This window comes from Clavelina lepadiformis, chromosome 4, assembly GCF_947623445.1.
Source record: "Clavelina lepadiformis chromosome 4, kaClaLepa1.1, whole genome shotgun sequence".
Taxonomy (NCBI): Eukaryota; Metazoa; Chordata; class Ascidiacea; order Aplousobranchia; family Clavelinidae; genus Clavelina; species Clavelina lepadiformis.
Genome location: NC_135243.1, coordinates 14,507,187 through 14,521,244, shown reverse-complemented (window position 1 = coordinate 14,521,244; position 14,058 = coordinate 14,507,187). Strand labels below are relative to the sequence as shown.

At 39.5% G+C, this 14,058-nt stretch overlaps 24 non-coding genes and 32 pseudogenes across 24 annotated transcripts; all 56 read left to right on the top strand.

The window, feature by feature from the left end:
- Positions 1 to 62: 62 nt before the first annotated feature.
- LOC143457351 (5S ribosomal RNA) lies at positions 63 to 170 on the top strand (annotated as a pseudogene).
- Positions 171 to 280: 110 nt separating this feature from the next.
- LOC143454901 (5S ribosomal RNA) lies at positions 281 to 399 on the top strand. Its single transcript, XR_013116504.1, has one exon. It is a non-coding gene; the product is annotated as a 5S ribosomal RNA (ribosomal RNA).
- A 328-nt stretch (positions 400 to 727) lies between these two features.
- On the top strand, positions 728 to 846 carry LOC143455429 (5S ribosomal RNA; annotated as a pseudogene).
- A 110-nt stretch (positions 847 to 956) lies between these two features.
- On the top strand, positions 957 to 1,075 carry LOC143455549 (5S ribosomal RNA; annotated as a pseudogene).
- A 110-nt stretch (positions 1,076 to 1,185) lies between these two features.
- LOC143453663 (5S ribosomal RNA) lies at positions 1,186 to 1,304 on the top strand. The gene has a single exon (XR_013115322.1). It is a non-coding gene; the product is annotated as a 5S ribosomal RNA (ribosomal RNA).
- Positions 1,305 to 1,414: 110 nt separating this feature from the next.
- Positions 1,415 to 1,533, top strand: LOC143456242 (5S ribosomal RNA; annotated as a pseudogene).
- Positions 1,534 to 1,861: 328 nt separating this feature from the next.
- Positions 1,862 to 1,980, top strand: LOC143455805 (5S ribosomal RNA; annotated as a pseudogene).
- A 110-nt stretch (positions 1,981 to 2,090) lies between these two features.
- On the top strand, positions 2,091 to 2,209 carry LOC143454216 (5S ribosomal RNA). Its single transcript, XR_013115851.1, has one exon. It is a non-coding gene; the product is annotated as a 5S ribosomal RNA (ribosomal RNA).
- A 110-nt stretch (positions 2,210 to 2,319) lies between these two features.
- LOC143456920 (5S ribosomal RNA) lies at positions 2,320 to 2,438 on the top strand (annotated as a pseudogene).
- A 110-nt stretch (positions 2,439 to 2,548) lies between these two features.
- On the top strand, positions 2,549 to 2,667 carry LOC143457204 (5S ribosomal RNA; annotated as a pseudogene).
- A 110-nt stretch (positions 2,668 to 2,777) lies between these two features.
- LOC143456460 (5S ribosomal RNA) lies at positions 2,778 to 2,896 on the top strand (annotated as a pseudogene).
- A 110-nt stretch (positions 2,897 to 3,006) lies between these two features.
- On the top strand, positions 3,007 to 3,125 carry LOC143455034 (5S ribosomal RNA). Its single transcript, XR_013116632.1, has one exon. It is a non-coding gene; the product is annotated as a 5S ribosomal RNA (ribosomal RNA).
- Positions 3,126 to 3,235: 110 nt separating this feature from the next.
- On the top strand, positions 3,236 to 3,354 carry LOC143456393 (5S ribosomal RNA; annotated as a pseudogene).
- Positions 3,355 to 3,464: 110 nt separating this feature from the next.
- LOC143455984 (5S ribosomal RNA) lies at positions 3,465 to 3,583 on the top strand (annotated as a pseudogene).
- A 110-nt stretch (positions 3,584 to 3,693) lies between these two features.
- LOC143457280 (5S ribosomal RNA) lies at positions 3,694 to 3,812 on the top strand. Its single transcript, XR_013117137.1, has one exon. It is a non-coding gene; the product is annotated as a 5S ribosomal RNA (ribosomal RNA).
- Positions 3,813 to 3,922: 110 nt separating this feature from the next.
- Positions 3,923 to 4,031, top strand: LOC143456645 (5S ribosomal RNA; annotated as a pseudogene).
- A 110-nt stretch (positions 4,032 to 4,141) lies between these two features.
- LOC143455293 (5S ribosomal RNA) lies at positions 4,142 to 4,260 on the top strand. Its single transcript, XR_013116877.1, has one exon. It is a non-coding gene; the product is annotated as a 5S ribosomal RNA (ribosomal RNA).
- Positions 4,261 to 4,370: 110 nt separating this feature from the next.
- Positions 4,371 to 4,479, top strand: LOC143456496 (5S ribosomal RNA; annotated as a pseudogene).
- Positions 4,480 to 4,589: 110 nt separating this feature from the next.
- On the top strand, positions 4,590 to 4,708 carry LOC143454899 (5S ribosomal RNA). Its single transcript, XR_013116503.1, has one exon. It is a non-coding gene; the product is annotated as a 5S ribosomal RNA (ribosomal RNA).
- Positions 4,709 to 5,036: 328 nt separating this feature from the next.
- Positions 5,037 to 5,155, top strand: LOC143455198 (5S ribosomal RNA). Its single transcript, XR_013116786.1, has one exon. It is a non-coding gene; the product is annotated as a 5S ribosomal RNA (ribosomal RNA).
- A 110-nt stretch (positions 5,156 to 5,265) lies between these two features.
- On the top strand, positions 5,266 to 5,384 carry LOC143455952 (5S ribosomal RNA; annotated as a pseudogene).
- Positions 5,385 to 5,494: 110 nt separating this feature from the next.
- LOC143456318 (5S ribosomal RNA) lies at positions 5,495 to 5,613 on the top strand (annotated as a pseudogene).
- A 110-nt stretch (positions 5,614 to 5,723) lies between these two features.
- Positions 5,724 to 5,842, top strand: LOC143454100 (5S ribosomal RNA). The gene has a single exon (XR_013115741.1). It is a non-coding gene; the product is annotated as a 5S ribosomal RNA (ribosomal RNA).
- A 110-nt stretch (positions 5,843 to 5,952) lies between these two features.
- LOC143457023 (5S ribosomal RNA) lies at positions 5,953 to 6,061 on the top strand (annotated as a pseudogene).
- A 110-nt stretch (positions 6,062 to 6,171) lies between these two features.
- Positions 6,172 to 6,290, top strand: LOC143457685 (5S ribosomal RNA). The gene has a single exon (XR_013117369.1). It is a non-coding gene; the product is annotated as a 5S ribosomal RNA (ribosomal RNA).
- Positions 6,291 to 6,400: 110 nt separating this feature from the next.
- Positions 6,401 to 6,509, top strand: LOC143456659 (5S ribosomal RNA; annotated as a pseudogene).
- A 110-nt stretch (positions 6,510 to 6,619) lies between these two features.
- LOC143457673 (5S ribosomal RNA) lies at positions 6,620 to 6,738 on the top strand. The gene has a single exon (XR_013117358.1). It is a non-coding gene; the product is annotated as a 5S ribosomal RNA (ribosomal RNA).
- A 110-nt stretch (positions 6,739 to 6,848) lies between these two features.
- On the top strand, positions 6,849 to 6,957 carry LOC143457289 (5S ribosomal RNA; annotated as a pseudogene).
- Positions 6,958 to 7,067: 110 nt separating this feature from the next.
- On the top strand, positions 7,068 to 7,186 carry LOC143454099 (5S ribosomal RNA). The gene has a single exon (XR_013115740.1). It is a non-coding gene; the product is annotated as a 5S ribosomal RNA (ribosomal RNA).
- Positions 7,187 to 7,296: 110 nt separating this feature from the next.
- On the top strand, positions 7,297 to 7,405 carry LOC143457022 (5S ribosomal RNA; annotated as a pseudogene).
- A 110-nt stretch (positions 7,406 to 7,515) lies between these two features.
- LOC143454898 (5S ribosomal RNA) lies at positions 7,516 to 7,634 on the top strand. Its single transcript, XR_013116502.1, has one exon. It is a non-coding gene; the product is annotated as a 5S ribosomal RNA (ribosomal RNA).
- A 328-nt stretch (positions 7,635 to 7,962) lies between these two features.
- Positions 7,963 to 8,081, top strand: LOC143455866 (5S ribosomal RNA; annotated as a pseudogene).
- Positions 8,082 to 8,191: 110 nt separating this feature from the next.
- LOC143454966 (5S ribosomal RNA) lies at positions 8,192 to 8,310 on the top strand. The gene has a single exon (XR_013116567.1). It is a non-coding gene; the product is annotated as a 5S ribosomal RNA (ribosomal RNA).
- Positions 8,311 to 8,420: 110 nt separating this feature from the next.
- On the top strand, positions 8,421 to 8,539 carry LOC143455222 (5S ribosomal RNA). The gene has a single exon (XR_013116809.1). It is a non-coding gene; the product is annotated as a 5S ribosomal RNA (ribosomal RNA).
- A 328-nt stretch (positions 8,540 to 8,867) lies between these two features.
- Positions 8,868 to 8,986, top strand: LOC143456183 (5S ribosomal RNA; annotated as a pseudogene).
- Positions 8,987 to 9,096: 110 nt separating this feature from the next.
- Positions 9,097 to 9,215, top strand: LOC143454214 (5S ribosomal RNA). Its single transcript, XR_013115849.1, has one exon. It is a non-coding gene; the product is annotated as a 5S ribosomal RNA (ribosomal RNA).
- A 110-nt stretch (positions 9,216 to 9,325) lies between these two features.
- LOC143456919 (5S ribosomal RNA) lies at positions 9,326 to 9,444 on the top strand (annotated as a pseudogene).
- Positions 9,445 to 9,554: 110 nt separating this feature from the next.
- LOC143457203 (5S ribosomal RNA) lies at positions 9,555 to 9,673 on the top strand (annotated as a pseudogene).
- Positions 9,674 to 9,783: 110 nt separating this feature from the next.
- Positions 9,784 to 9,902, top strand: LOC143456459 (5S ribosomal RNA; annotated as a pseudogene).
- Positions 9,903 to 10,012: 110 nt separating this feature from the next.
- On the top strand, positions 10,013 to 10,131 carry LOC143453748 (5S ribosomal RNA). Its single transcript, XR_013115403.1, has one exon. It is a non-coding gene; the product is annotated as a 5S ribosomal RNA (ribosomal RNA).
- A 110-nt stretch (positions 10,132 to 10,241) lies between these two features.
- Positions 10,242 to 10,360, top strand: LOC143456392 (5S ribosomal RNA; annotated as a pseudogene).
- Positions 10,361 to 10,470: 110 nt separating this feature from the next.
- LOC143455983 (5S ribosomal RNA) lies at positions 10,471 to 10,589 on the top strand (annotated as a pseudogene).
- Positions 10,590 to 10,699: 110 nt separating this feature from the next.
- Positions 10,700 to 10,818, top strand: LOC143457268 (5S ribosomal RNA). The gene has a single exon (XR_013117136.1). It is a non-coding gene; the product is annotated as a 5S ribosomal RNA (ribosomal RNA).
- Positions 10,819 to 10,928: 110 nt separating this feature from the next.
- On the top strand, positions 10,929 to 11,037 carry LOC143456267 (5S ribosomal RNA; annotated as a pseudogene).
- A 110-nt stretch (positions 11,038 to 11,147) lies between these two features.
- LOC143455292 (5S ribosomal RNA) lies at positions 11,148 to 11,266 on the top strand. Its single transcript, XR_013116876.1, has one exon. It is a non-coding gene; the product is annotated as a 5S ribosomal RNA (ribosomal RNA).
- Positions 11,267 to 11,376: 110 nt separating this feature from the next.
- Positions 11,377 to 11,485, top strand: LOC143456968 (5S ribosomal RNA; annotated as a pseudogene).
- A 110-nt stretch (positions 11,486 to 11,595) lies between these two features.
- Positions 11,596 to 11,714, top strand: LOC143453848 (5S ribosomal RNA). Its single transcript, XR_013115498.1, has one exon. It is a non-coding gene; the product is annotated as a 5S ribosomal RNA (ribosomal RNA).
- A 328-nt stretch (positions 11,715 to 12,042) lies between these two features.
- LOC143454365 (5S ribosomal RNA) lies at positions 12,043 to 12,161 on the top strand. Its single transcript, XR_013115992.1, has one exon. It is a non-coding gene; the product is annotated as a 5S ribosomal RNA (ribosomal RNA).
- A 110-nt stretch (positions 12,162 to 12,271) lies between these two features.
- LOC143455951 (5S ribosomal RNA) lies at positions 12,272 to 12,390 on the top strand (annotated as a pseudogene).
- A 110-nt stretch (positions 12,391 to 12,500) lies between these two features.
- LOC143455982 (5S ribosomal RNA) lies at positions 12,501 to 12,619 on the top strand (annotated as a pseudogene).
- A 110-nt stretch (positions 12,620 to 12,729) lies between these two features.
- LOC143454097 (5S ribosomal RNA) lies at positions 12,730 to 12,848 on the top strand. Its single transcript, XR_013115738.1, has one exon. It is a non-coding gene; the product is annotated as a 5S ribosomal RNA (ribosomal RNA).
- Positions 12,849 to 12,958: 110 nt separating this feature from the next.
- Positions 12,959 to 13,067, top strand: LOC143457020 (5S ribosomal RNA; annotated as a pseudogene).
- A 110-nt stretch (positions 13,068 to 13,177) lies between these two features.
- LOC143454964 (5S ribosomal RNA) lies at positions 13,178 to 13,296 on the top strand. Its single transcript, XR_013116565.1, has one exon. It is a non-coding gene; the product is annotated as a 5S ribosomal RNA (ribosomal RNA).
- A 110-nt stretch (positions 13,297 to 13,406) lies between these two features.
- LOC143456658 (5S ribosomal RNA) lies at positions 13,407 to 13,515 on the top strand (annotated as a pseudogene).
- Positions 13,516 to 13,625: 110 nt separating this feature from the next.
- LOC143457661 (5S ribosomal RNA) lies at positions 13,626 to 13,744 on the top strand. Its single transcript, XR_013117347.1, has one exon. It is a non-coding gene; the product is annotated as a 5S ribosomal RNA (ribosomal RNA).
- Positions 13,745 to 13,854: 110 nt separating this feature from the next.
- On the top strand, positions 13,855 to 13,963 carry LOC143457288 (5S ribosomal RNA; annotated as a pseudogene).
- The last annotated feature ends 95 nt before the right edge of the window (positions 13,964 to 14,058 follow it).

The following is a 14,058-nucleotide window of genomic DNA, read 5'->3' as shown; positions in this document are numbered from 1 at the left end:
ATTTTGAATTTCCTATGCAAACGAATTATAATTAAAAAAGCAATTTTCTTTCATTTGAAATCGCCTACGACCATACAAGTTGAGTAGACCCGATCTCGGAAGTTAAGCAATCTCGGGCCCGGTTAGTACTTGGATGGGTGACCGCCTGGGAATACCGGGTGTTGTAAGCATTTTAGTCATGCTGTATATGTCAATTAAATTTATAGCAACTATTTGCGTTTTTGAGTTTCCTATGCAATCGAATTATAATTGAAAAAGCCATTTTTTTTCATTTGAAATTGCCTACGACCATACCAGGTTGAGTAGACCCGATCTCGTTCGATCTCGGAAGTTAAGCAACCTCGGGCCCGGTTAGTACTTGGATGGGTGACCGCCTAGGAATACAGGGTGTTGTAAGCATTTTAGTCATGCTGTATATTTCTATTAAATTTATAGCAACTATTTGCTTTTTGAATGTCCTATGCAATCGAATTGTAATTGAAAAAGCCATTTTCTTTCATTTGAACCCACCTTCGACCATACCAGGTTGAGTAGATACGATCTCGGAATTTAAGCAACCTCGGACCCGGTTAGTACTTGGATGAGTGACCGCCTGGGAATACAGGGTGTTGTAAGCATTTTAGTCATGCTGTATATTTCAATCAAATTTATAACAACTATTTTCTATTTTGAATTTCCTATGCAATCGAATTAGGTATGGAAAGACCATTTTCTTTCATTTGCAATCGCCTACGACCATACCAGTTTGAGTAGACCCGATCTCGTTCGATCTCGGAAGTTAAGCAACCTCGGGCCCGGTTAATACTTGGATGGGTGATCGCCTGGGAATACCGGGTGTTGTAAGCATTTTAGTCATGCTGTATATGTCAATTAAAATTATAGCAACTATTTGCGTTTTTGAATTTCCTATGCAATCGAATTAGAATTGAAAAAGCCATTTTCTTTCATTTGAATTTGCCTACGACCATACCAGGTTGAGTAGACCCGATCTCGTTCGATCTCGGAAGTTAAGCAAACTCGGGCCCGGTTAGTACTTGGATGGGTGACCGCCTAGGAATACAGGGTGTTGTAAGCATTTTAGTCATGCTGTATATTTCAATTAAATTTATAGCAACTATTTGCGTTTTTGAATTTCCTATGAAATCGAATTATAATTGAAAAAGCCATTTTCTTTCTTTTGAAATTGCCTACGACCATACCAGGTTGAGTAGACCTGATCTCGTTCGATCTCGGAAGTTAAGCAACCTCGGGCCCGGTTAGTACTTGGATGGGTGACCGCCTGGGAATACCGGGTGTTGTAAGCATTTTAGTCATGCTGTATATTTCAATTAAATTTATAACATCTGTTTGCGATTTTGAATTTCCTATGCAATCGAATTAGAATTGAAAACGCCATTTTCTTTCTTTTGAAATCACCTACTACCATACCAGGTTGAGTAGACCCGATCTCGTCTGTTCTCGGAAGTTAAGCAACTTCGGGCCCGGTTAGTACTTGGATGGGTGACCGCCTGGGAATACCGGGTGCTGTAAGCATTTTAGTCATGCTGTATATTTCAATTAAATTTATAGCAAATATTTGCTTTTTGAATTTCCTATGCAATCGAATTGTAATTGAAAAAGCCATTTTCTTTCATTTGAACCCACCTTCGACCATTCCAGGTTGAGTAGATACGATCTCGGAAGTTAAGCAACCTCGGACCCGGTTAGTACTTGGATGGGTGACCGCCTGGGAATACAGGGTGTTGTAAGCATTTTAGTCATGCTGTATATTTCAATCAAATTTATAACAACTATTTTCTATTTTGAATTTCCTATGCAATCGGATTAGAATTGGAAAGACCATTTTCTTTCATATGCAATCGCCTACGACCATACCAGGTTGAGTAGACCCGATCTCGTTCGATCTCGGAAGTTAAGCAACCTCGGGCCCGGTTAGTACTTGGATGGGTGATCGCCTGGGAATAGTGGGTGCTGTAAGCATTTTAGTCATGCTGTATATTTCGATTAAATTTTTAGCAACTATTTGCTTTTTTGAATTTCCTATGCAATCGAATTAGAATTGAAAAGGCCATTTTCTTTCTTTTGAAATTGCCTACGACCATACCAGGTTGAGTAGACCCGATCTCGTTCGATCTCGGAAATTAAGCAACCTCGGGCCCGGTTAGTACTTGGATGGGTGACCGCCTGGGAATACCGGGTTTTGTAAGCATTTTAGTCATGCTGTATACTTCAATTACATTTATAACATCTGTTTGCTTTTTTGAATTTCTTATGAAATCGAATTATAATTGAAAAGGCCATTTTCTTTCATTTGAAATCACCTACGACCATACCAGGTTGAGTAGACCCGATCTCGTTCGATCTCGGAAGTTAAGCAACCTCGAGCCCGGTTAGTACTTGGAAGGGTGACCGCCTGGGAATACCGGGTGCGATAAGCATTTTAGACATGCTGTATATTTCAATTAAATTTATAGCAACTATTTGCGTTTTTGAATTTCCTATGAAATCGAATTAGAATTGAAATTGCCATTTTATTTCTTTTGAAATTGCCTACGACCATACCAGGTTGAGTAGACCCGATCTCGTTCGATCTCCGAAGTTAAGCAACCTCGGGTTCTGTTAGTACTTGGATGGGTGCTCGCCTGGGAATAGTGGATGCTGTAAGCATTTTAGTCATGCTGTATATTTCGATTCAATTTTTAGCAACTATTTGCTTTTTTGAATTTCCTATGCAATCGAATTAGAATTGAAAACGCCATTTTCTTTCTTTTGAAATTGCCTACGACCATACCAGTTTGAGTAGACCCGATCTCGTTCGATCTCGGAAGTTAAGCAACCTCGGGCCCGGTTAGTACTTGGATGTGTGATTGCCTGGTAATACCGGGTGTTGTAAGCATTTTAGTCATGCTGTATATTTCAATCAAATTTTTAACAACTATTTGCTTTTTTGAATTTCCTATGCAATCGAATTAGAAGTGGAAAGACCATTTTCTTTCTTTTGAAATTGCCTACGACCATACCAGGTTGAGTAGACCCGATTTCGTTCGATCTCGGAAGTTAAGCAACCTCTGGCCCGGTTAGTACTTGGATGGGTGACCGCCTGGGAATACCGGGTGTTGTAAGCATTTTAGTCATGCTGTATATTTCAATTAAATTTATAACATCTGTTTGCGATTTTGAATTTCCTATGCAATCGAATTAGAATTAAAAACGCCATTTTAATTCTTTTGAAATCACCTACTACCATACCAGGTTGAGTAGACCCGATCTCGTCTGATCTCGGAAGTTAAGCAACTTCGGGCACGGTTAGTACTTGGATGGGTGACCGCCTGGGAATACCGGGTGCTGTAAGCATTTTAGTCATGCTGTATATTTCAACTAAATTTTTAGCAACTATTTGCTTTTTTGAATTTGCTATGCAATGGAATTAGATTTGAAAAGGCCTTTTTCTTTCATTTGAAATCGCCTACGACCATACCAGGTTGAGTAGACCCGATCTCGTTCGATCTCGGAAGTTAAGCAACCTCGGGCCCGGTTAGTACTTGGATGTGTGATTGCCTGGTAATACCGGGTGTTGTAAGCATTTTAGTCATGCTGTATCTTTCAATCAAATTTATAGCAACTATTTGATTTTTTGAATGTCCTATGCAATCGAATTATAATTGAAAAAGACATTTTCTTTCATTTGAAATCGCCTACGACCATACCAGGTTGAGTAGACCCGATCTCGTTTGATCTCGGAAGTTAAGCAACCTCGGGCCCGGTTAGTACTTGGATGGGTGACCGCCTGGGAATACCGGGTGTTGTAAGCATTTTAGTCATGCTGTATATTTCAATTAAATATATAGCAACTGTTTGTGATTTTGAATTTCCTATGCAAACGAATTATAATTAAAAAAGCCATTTTCTTTCATTTGAAATCGCCTACGACCATACCAGGTTGAGTAGACCCGATCTCGGAAGTTAAGCAACTTCGGGCCCGGTTAGTACTTGGATGGGTGACCGCCTGGGAATACCGGGTGTTGTAAGCATTTTAGTCATGCTGTATATGTCAATTAAAATTATAGCAACTATTTGCGTTTTTGAATTTCCTATGCAATCGAATTATAATTGAAAAAGTCATTTTCTTTCATTTGAAATTGCCTACCACCATACCAGGTTGAGTAGACCCGATCTCGTTCGATCTCGGAAGTTAAGCAACCTCGGGCCCGGTTATTACTTGGATGGGTGACCGCCTGGGAATACCGGGTGTTGTAAGCAATTTAATCATGCTGTATATGTCAAATAAATATATAGCAACTGTTTGTGATTTTGAATTTCCTATGCAAACGAATTATAAATAAAAAAGCCATTTTCTTTCATTTGAAATCGCCTACGACCATACCAGGTTGAGTAGACCCGATCTCGGAAGTTAAGCAATCTCGGGCCCGGTTAGTACTTGGATGGGTGACCGCCTGGGAATACCGGGTGTTGTAAGCATTTTAGTCATGCTGTATACTTCAAATAAACATATAGCAACTGTTTGTGATTTTGAATTTCCTATGCAATCGAATTATAATTGAAAAAGCCATTTTCTTTCATTTGAAATTGCCTACGACCATACCAGGTTGAGTAGACCCGATCTCGTTCGATCTCGGAAGTTAAGCAACCTCGGGCCCGGTTAGTACTTGGATGGGTGACCGCCTAGGAATACAGGGTGTTGTAAGCATTTTAGTCATGCTGTATATTTCTATTAAATTTATAGCAACTATTTGTTTTTTGAATTTCCTATGCAATCGAATTGTAATTGAAAAAGCCATTTTCTTTCATTTGAACCCACCTTCGACCATACCAGGTTGAGTAGATACGATCTCGGAATTTAAGCAACCTCGGACCCGGTTAGTACTTGAATGAGTGACCGCTTGGGAATACAGGGTGTTGTAAGCATTTTAGTCATGCTGTATATTTCAAACAAATTTATAACAACTATTTTCTATTTTGAATTTCCTATGCAATCGAATTAGAATTGGAAAGACCATTTTCTTTCTTTTGAAATTGCCTACGACCATATCAGGTTGAGTAGACTCGATCTTGTTCGATCTCGGAAGTTAAGCAACCTCGGGCCCGGTTAGTACTTGGATGGGTGACCGCCTGGGAATACCGGGTGTTGTAAGCATTTTAGTCATGCTGTATATTTCAATTAAATTTATAACATCTGTTTGCGATTTTGAATTTCCTATGCAATCGAATTAGAATTGAAAACGCCATTTTCTTTCTTTTGAAATCACCTACTACCATACCAGGTTGAGTAGACCCGATCTCGTCTGATCTCGGAAGTTAAGCAATTTCGGGCCCGGTTAGTACTTGGATGGGTGACCGCCTGGGAATACCGGGTGCTGTAAGCATTTTAGTCATGCTGTATATTTCAATTAAATTTTTAGCAACTGTTTGCTTTTTTGAAATTGCTATGCAATCGAATTAGAATTGAAAGGGCCATTTTCTTTCATTTGAAATCGCCTACGACCATACCAGGTTGAGTAGACCCGATCTCGTTCGATCTCGGAAGTTAAGCAACCTCGGGCCCGTTTAGTACTTGGATGTGTGATTGCCTGGTAATACCGGGTGTTGTAAGCATTTTAGTCATGCTGTATCTTTCAATCAAATTTATAGCAACTATTTGATTTTTTGAATGTCCTATGCAATCGAATTATAATTGAAAAAGCCATTTTCTTTCATTTGAAATCGCCTACGACCATACCAGGTTGAGTAGACCCGATCTCGTTTGATCTTGGAAGTTAAGCAACCTCGGGCCCGGTTAGTACTTGGATGGGTGACCGCCTGGGAATACCGGGTGTTGTAAGCAATTTAGTCATGCTGTATATTTCAATTAAATATATAGCAACTGTTTGTGATTTTGAATTTCCTATGCAAACGAATTATAATTAAAAAAGCCATTTTCTTTCATTTGAAATCGCCTACGACCATACCAGGTTGAGTAGACCCGATCTCTGAAGTTAAGCAACCTCGGGCCCGGTTAGTACTTGGATGGGTGCCCGCCTGGGAATACCGGGTGTTGTAAGCATTTTAGTCATGCTGTATATGTCAATTAAAATTATAGCAACTATTTGCGTTTTTGAATTTCCTATGCAATCGAATTATAATTGAAAAAGTCATTTTCTTTCATTTGAAATTGCCTACCACCATACCAGGTTGAGTAGACCCGATCTCGTTCGATCTCGGAAGTTAAGCAACCTCGGGCCCGGTTAGTACTTGGATGGGTGACCGCCTGGGAATACCGGGTGTGGTAAGCATTTTAGTCATGCTGTATATTTCGATTAAATTTTTAGCAAATATTTGCTTTTTTGAATTTCCTATGCAATCGAATTAGAATTGAAAGGGCCATTTTCTTTCTTTTGAAATTGCCTACGACCATACCAGGTTGAGTAGACCCGATCTCGGAAGTTAAGCAACCTCGGGCCCGGTTAGTACTTGGATGGGTGCCCGCCTGGGAATACCGGGTGTTGTAAGCATTTTAGTCATGCTGTATATGTCAATTAAAATTATAGCAACAATTTGCGTTTTTGAATTTCCTATGCAATCGAATTAGAATTGAAAAAGTCATTTTCTTTCATTTGAAATTGCCTACCACCATACCAGGTTGAGTAGACCCGATCTCGTTCGATCTCGGAAGTTAAGCAACCTCGGGCCCGGTTAGTACTTGGATGGGTGACCGCCTGGGAATACCGGGTGTGGTAAGCAATTTAATCATGCTGTATATTTCAAATAAATATATAGCAACTGTTTGTGATTTTGAATTTCCTATGCAAACGAATTATAATTAAAAAAGCAATTTTCTTTCATTTGAAATCGCCTACGACCATACCAGGTTGAGTAGACCCGATCTCGGAAGTTAAGCAACCTCGGGCCCGGTTAGTACTTGGATGTGTGATTGCCTGGTAATACCGGGTGTTGTAAGCATTTTAGTCATGCTGTATCTTTCAATCAAATTTATAGCAACTATTTGATTTTTTGAATGTCCTATGCAATCGAATTATAATTGAAAAAGCCATTTTCTTTCATTTGAAATCGCCTACGACCATACCAGGTTGAGTAGACCCGATCTCGTTTGATCTTGGAAGTTAAGCAACCTCGGGCCCGGTTAGTACTTGGATGGGTGACCGCCTGGGAATACCGGGTGTTGTAAGCAATTTAGTCATGCTGTATATTTCAATTAAATATATAGCAACTGTTTGTGATTTTGAATTTCCTATGCAAACGAATTATAATTAAAAAAGCCATTTTCTTTCATTTGAAATCGCCTACGACCATACCAGGTTGAGTAGACCCGATCTCTGAAGTTAAGCAACCTCGGGCCCGGTTAGTACTTGGATGGGTGCCCGCCTGGGAATACCGGGTGTTGTAAGCATTTTAGTCATGCTGTATATGTCAATTAAAATTATAGCAACTATTTGCGTTTTTGAATTTCTTATGCAATCGAATTATAATTGAAAAAGTCATTTTCTTTCATTTGAAATTGCCTACGACCATACCAGGTTGAGTAGACCCGATCTCGTTCGATCTCGGAAGTTAAGCAACCTCGGGCCCGGTTAGTACTTGGATGGGTGACCGCCTAGGAATACAGGGTGTTGTAAGCATTTTAGTCATGCTGTATATTTCAATTAAATTTATAGCAACTATTTGTTTTTTGAATTTCCTATGCAATCGAATTGTAATTGAAAAAGCCATTTTCTTTCATTTGAACCCACCTTCGACCATACCAGGTTGAGTAGATACGATCTCGGAATTTAAGCAACCTCGGACCCGGTTAGTACTTGGAAGAGTGACCGCCTGGGAATACAGGGTGTTGTAAGCATTTTAGTCATGCTGTATATTTCAATCAAATTTATAACAACTATTTTCTATTTTGAATTTCCTATGCAATCGAATTAGATATGGAAAGACCATTTTCTTTCATTTGCAATCGCCTACGACCATACCAGTTTGAGTAGACCTGATCTCGTTCGATCTCGGAAGTTAAGCAACCTCGGGCCCGGTTAATACTTGGATGGGTGATCGCCTGGGAATACCGGGTGTTGTAAGCATTTTAGTCATGCTGTATATGTCAATTAAAATTATAGCAACTATTTGCGTTTTTGAATTTCCTATGCAATCGAATTAGAATTGAAAAAGCCATTTTCTTTCATTTGAATTTGCCTACGACCATACCAGGTTGAGTATACCCGATCTCGTTCGATCTCGGAAGTTAAGCAAACTCGGGCCCGGTTAGTACTTGGATGGGTGACCGCCTAGGAATACAGGGTGTTGTAAGCATTTTAGTCATGCTGTATATTTCAATTAAATTTATAGCAACTATTTGCGTTTTTGAATTTCCTATGAAATCGAATTATAATTGAAAAAGCCATTTTCTTTCTTTTGAAATTGCCTACGACCATACCAGGTTGAGTAGACCCGATCTCGTCTGTTCTCGGAAGTTAAGCAACTTCGGGCCCGGTTAGTACTTGGATGGGTGACCGCCTGGGAATACCGGGTGCTGTAAGCATTTTAGTCATGCTGTATATTTCAATTAAATTTATAGCAAATATTTGCTTTTTGAATTTCCTATGCAATCGAATTGTAATTGAAAAAGCCATTTTCTTTCATTTGAACCCACCTTCGACCATTCCAGGTTGAGTAGATACGATCTCGGAAGTTAAGCAACCTCGGACCCGGTTAGTACTTGGATGGGTGACCGCCTGGGAATACAGGGTGTTGTAAGCATTTTAGTCATGCTGTATATTTCAATCAAATTTATAACAACTATTTTCTATTTTGAATTTCCTATGCAATCGGATTAGAATTGGAAAGACCATTTTCTTTCATATGCAATCGCCTACGACCATACCAGGTTGAGTAGACCCGATCTCGTTCGATCTCGGAAGTCAAGCAACCTCGGGCCCGGTTAGTACTTGGATGGGTGATCGCCTGGGAATAGTGGGTGCTGTAAGCATTTTAGTCATGCTGTATATTTCGATTAAATTTTTAGCAACTATTTGCTTTTTTGAATTTCCTATGCAATCGAATTAGAATTGAAAAGGCCATTTTCTTTCTTTTGAAATTGCCTACGACCATACCAGGTTGAGTAGACCCGATCTCGTTCGATCTCGGAAATTAAGCAACCTCGGGCCCGGTTAGTACTTGGATGGGTGACCGCCTGGGAATACCGGGTTTTGTAAGCATTTTAGTCATGCTGTATACTTCAATTAAATTTATAACATCTGTTTGCCTTTTTGAATTTCTTATGAAATCGAATTATAATTGAAAAGGCCATTTTCTTTCATTTGAAATCACCTACGACCATACCAGGTTGAGTAGACCCGATCTCGTTCGATCTCGGAAGTTAAGCAACCTCGAGCCCGGTTAGTACTTGGAAGGGTGACCGCCTGGGAATACCGGGTGCGATAAGCATTTTAGACATGCTGTATATTTCAATTAAATTTATAGCAACTATTTGCGTTTTTGAATTTCCTATGAAATCGAATTAGAATTGAAATTGCCATTTTATTTCTTTTGAAATTGCCTACGACCATACCAGGTTGAGTAGACCCGATCTCGTTCGATCTCCGAAGTTAAGCAACCTCGGGTTCTGTTAGTACTTGGATGGGTGCTCGCCTGGGAATAGTGGATGCTGTAAGCATTTTAGTCATGCTGTATATTTCGATTCAATTTTTAGCAACTATTTGCTTTTTTGAATTTCCTATGCAATCGAATTAGAATTGAAAACGCCATTTTCTTTCTTTTGAAATTGCCTACGACCATACCAGTTTGAGTAGACCCGATCTCGTTCGATCTCGGAAGTTAAGCAACCTCGGGCCCGGTTAGTACTTGGATGTGTGATTGCCTGGTAATACCGGGTGTTGTAAGCATTTTAGTCATGCTGTATATTTCAATCAAATTTTTAACAACTATTTGCTTTTTTGAATTTCCTATGCAATCGAATTAGAAGTGGAAAGACCATTTTCTTTCTTTTGAAATTGCCTACGACCATACCAGGTTGAGTAGACCCGATTTCGTTCGATCTCGGAAGTTAAGCAACCTCGGGCCCGGTTAGTACTTGGATGGGTGACCGCCTGGGAATACCGGGTGTTGTAAGCATTTTAGTCATGCTGTATATTTCAATTAAATTTATAACATCTGTTTGCGATTTTGAATTTCCTATGCAATCGAATTAGAATTAAAAACGCCATTTTAATTCTTTTGAAATCACCTACTACCATACCAGGTTGAGTAGACCCGATCTCGTCTGATCTCGGAAGTTAAGCAACTTCGGGCACGGTTAGTACTTGGATGGGTGACCGCCTGGGAATACCGGGTGCTGTAAGCATTTTAGTCATGCTGTATATTTCAACTAAATTTTTAGCAACTATTTGCTTTTTTGAATTTGCTATGCAATGGAATTAGATTTGAAAAGGCCTTTTTCTTTCATTTGAAATCGCCTACGACCATACCAGGTTGAGTAGACCCGATCTCGTTCGATCTCGGAAGTTAAGCAACCTCGGGCCCGGTTAGTACTTGGATGTGTGATTGCCTGGTAATACCGGGTGTTGTAAGCATTTTAGTCATGCTGTATCTTTCAATCAAATTTATAGCAACTATTTGATTTTTTGAATGTCCTATGCAATCGAATTATAATTGAAAAAGACATTTTCTTTCATTTGAAATCGCCTACGACCATACCAGGTTGAGTAGACCCGATCTCGTTTGATCTCGGAAGTTAAGCAACCTCGGGCCCGGTTAGTACTTGGATGGGTGACCGCCTGGGAATACCGGGTGTTGTAAGCATTTTAGTCATGCTGTATATTTCAATTAAATATATAGCAACTGTTTGTGATTTTGAATTTCCTATGCAAACGAATTATAATTAAAAAAGCCATTTTCTTTCATTTGAAATCGCCTACGACCATACCAGGTTGAGTAGACCCGATCTCGGAAGTTAAGCAACCTCGGGCCCGGTTAGTACTTGGATGGGTGACCGCCTGGGAATACCGGGTGTTGTAAGCATTTTAGTCATGCTGTATATGTCAATTAAAATTATAGCAACTATTTGCGTTTTTGAATTTCCTATGCAATCGAATTATAATTGAAAAAGTCATTTTCTTTCATTTGAAATTGCCTACCACCATACCAGGTTGAGTAGACCCGATCTCGTTCGATCTCGGAAGTTAAGCAACCTCGGGCCCGGTTATTACTTGGATGGGTGACCGCCTGGGAATACCGGGTGTTGTAAGCAATTTAATCATGCTGTATATGTCAAATAAATATATAGCAACTGTTTGTGATTTTGAATTTCCTATGCAAACGAATTATAAATAAAAAAGCCATTTTCTTTCATTTGAAATCGCCTACGACCATACCAGGTTGAGTAGACCCAATCTCGGAAGTTAAGCAATCTCGGGCCCGGTTAGTACTTGGATGGGTGACCGCCTGGGAATACCGGGTGTTGTAAGCATTTTAGTCATGCTGTATACTTCAAATAAATATATAGCAACTGTTTGTGATTTTGAATTTCCTATGCAATCGAATTATAATTGAAAAAGCCATTTTCTTTCATTTGAAATTGCCTACGACCATACCAGGTTGAGTAGACCCGATCTCGTTTGATCTCGGAAGTTAAGCAACCTCGGGCCCGGTTAGTACTTGGATGGGTGACCGCCTAGGAATACCGGGTGTTGTAAGCATTTTAGTCATGCTGTATATTTCTATTAAATTTATAGCAACTATTTGTTTTTTGAATTTCCTATGCAATCGAATTGTAATTGAAAAAGCCATTTTCTTTCATTTGAACCCACCTTCGACCATACCAGGTTGAGTAGATACGATCTCGGAATTTAAGCAACCTCGGACCCGGTTAGTACTTGAATGAGTGACCGCTTGGGAATACAGGGTGTTGTAAGCATTTTAGTCATGCTGTATATTTCAAACAAATTTATAACAACTATTTTCTATTTTGAATTTCCTATGCAATCGAATTAGAATTGGAAAGACCATTTTCTTTCTTTTGAAATTGCCTACGACCATATCAGGTTGAGTAGACTCGATCTCGTTCGATCTCGGAAGTTAAGCAACCTCGGGCCCGGTTAGTACTTGGATGGGTGACCGCCTGGGAATACCGGGTGTTGTAAGCATTTTAGTCATGCTGTATATTTCAATTAAATTTATAACATCTGTTTGCGATTTTGAATTTCCTATGCAATCGAATTAGAATTGAAAACGCCATTTTCTTTCTTTTGAAATCACCTACTACCATACCAGGTTGAGTAGACCCGATCTCGTCTGATCTCGGAAGTTAAGCAATTTCGGGCCCGGTTAGTACTTGGATGGGTGACCGCCTGGGAATACCGGGTGCTGTAAGCATTTTAGTCATGCTGTATATTTCAATTAAATTTTTAGCAACTGTTTGCTTTTTTGAAATTGCTATGCAATCGAATTAGAATTGAAAGGGCCATTTTCTTTCATTTGAAATCGCCTACGACCATACCAGGTTGAGTAGACCCGATCTCGTTCGATCTCGGAAGTTAAGCAACCTCGGGCCCGGTTAGTACTTGGATGTGTGATTGCCTGGTAATACCGGGTGTTGTAAGCATTTTAGTCATGCTGTATCTTTCAATCAAATTTATAGCAACTATTTGATTTTTTGAATGTCCTATGCAATCGAATTATAATTGAAAAAGCCATTTTCTTTCATTTGAAATCGCCTACGACCATACCAGGTTGAGTAGACCCGATCTCGTTTGATCTTGGAAGTTAAGCAACCTCGGGCCCGGTTAGTACTTGGATGGGTGACCGCCTGGGAATACCGGGTGTTGTAAGCAATTTAGTCATGCTGTATATTTCAATTAAATATATAGCAACTGTTTGTGATTTTGAATTTCCTATGCAAACGAATTATAATTAAAAAAGCCATTTTCTTTCATTTGAAATCGCCTACGACCATACCAGGTTGAGTAGACCCGATCTCTGAAGTTAAGCAACCTCGGGCCCGGTTAGTACTTGGATGGGTGCCCGCCTGGGAATACCGGGTGTTGTAAGCATTTTAGTCATGCTGTATATGTCAATTAAAATTATAGCAACTATTTGCGTTTTTGAATTTCCTATGCAATCGAATTATAATTGAAAAAGTCATTTTCTTTCATTTGAAATTGCCTACCACCATACCAGGTTGAGTAGACCCGATCTCGTTCGATCTCGGAAGTTAAGCAACCTCGGGCCCGGTTAGTACTTGGATGGGTGACCGCCTGGGAATACCGGGTGCTGTAAGCATTTTAGTCATGCTGTATATTTCGATTAAATTTTTAGCAAATATTTGCTTTTTTGAATTTCCTATGCAATCGAATTAGAATTGAAAAGGCCATTTTCTTTCTTTTGAAATTGCCTACGACCATACCAGGTTGAGTAGACCCGATCTCGGAAGTTAAGCAACCTCGGGCCCGGTTAGTACTTGGATGGGTGCCCGCCTGGGAATACCGGGTGTTGTAAGCATTTTAGTCATGCTGTATATGTCAATTAAAATTATAGCAACAATTTGCGTTTTTGAATTTCCTATGCAATCGAATTAGAATTGAAAAAGTCATTTTCTTTCATTTGAAATTGCCTACCACCATACCAGGTTGAGTAGACCCGATCTCGTTCGATCTCGGAAGTTAAGCAACCTCGGGCCCGGTTAGTACTTGGATGGGTGACCGCCTGGGAATACCGGGTGTGGTAAGCAATTTAATCATGCTGTATATTTCAAATAAATATATAGCAACTGTTTGTGATTTTGAATTTCCTATGCAAACGAATTATAATTAAAAAAGAAATTTTCTTTCATTTGAAATCGCCTACGACCATACCAGGTTGAGTAGACCCGATCTCGGAAGTTAAGCAACCTCGGGCCCGGTTAGTACTTGGATGTGTGATTGCCTGGTAATACCGGGTGTTGTAAGCATTTTAGTCATGCTGTATCTTTCAATCAAATTTATAGCAACTATTTGATTTTTTGAATGTCCTATGCAATCGAATTATAATTGAAAAAGCCATTTT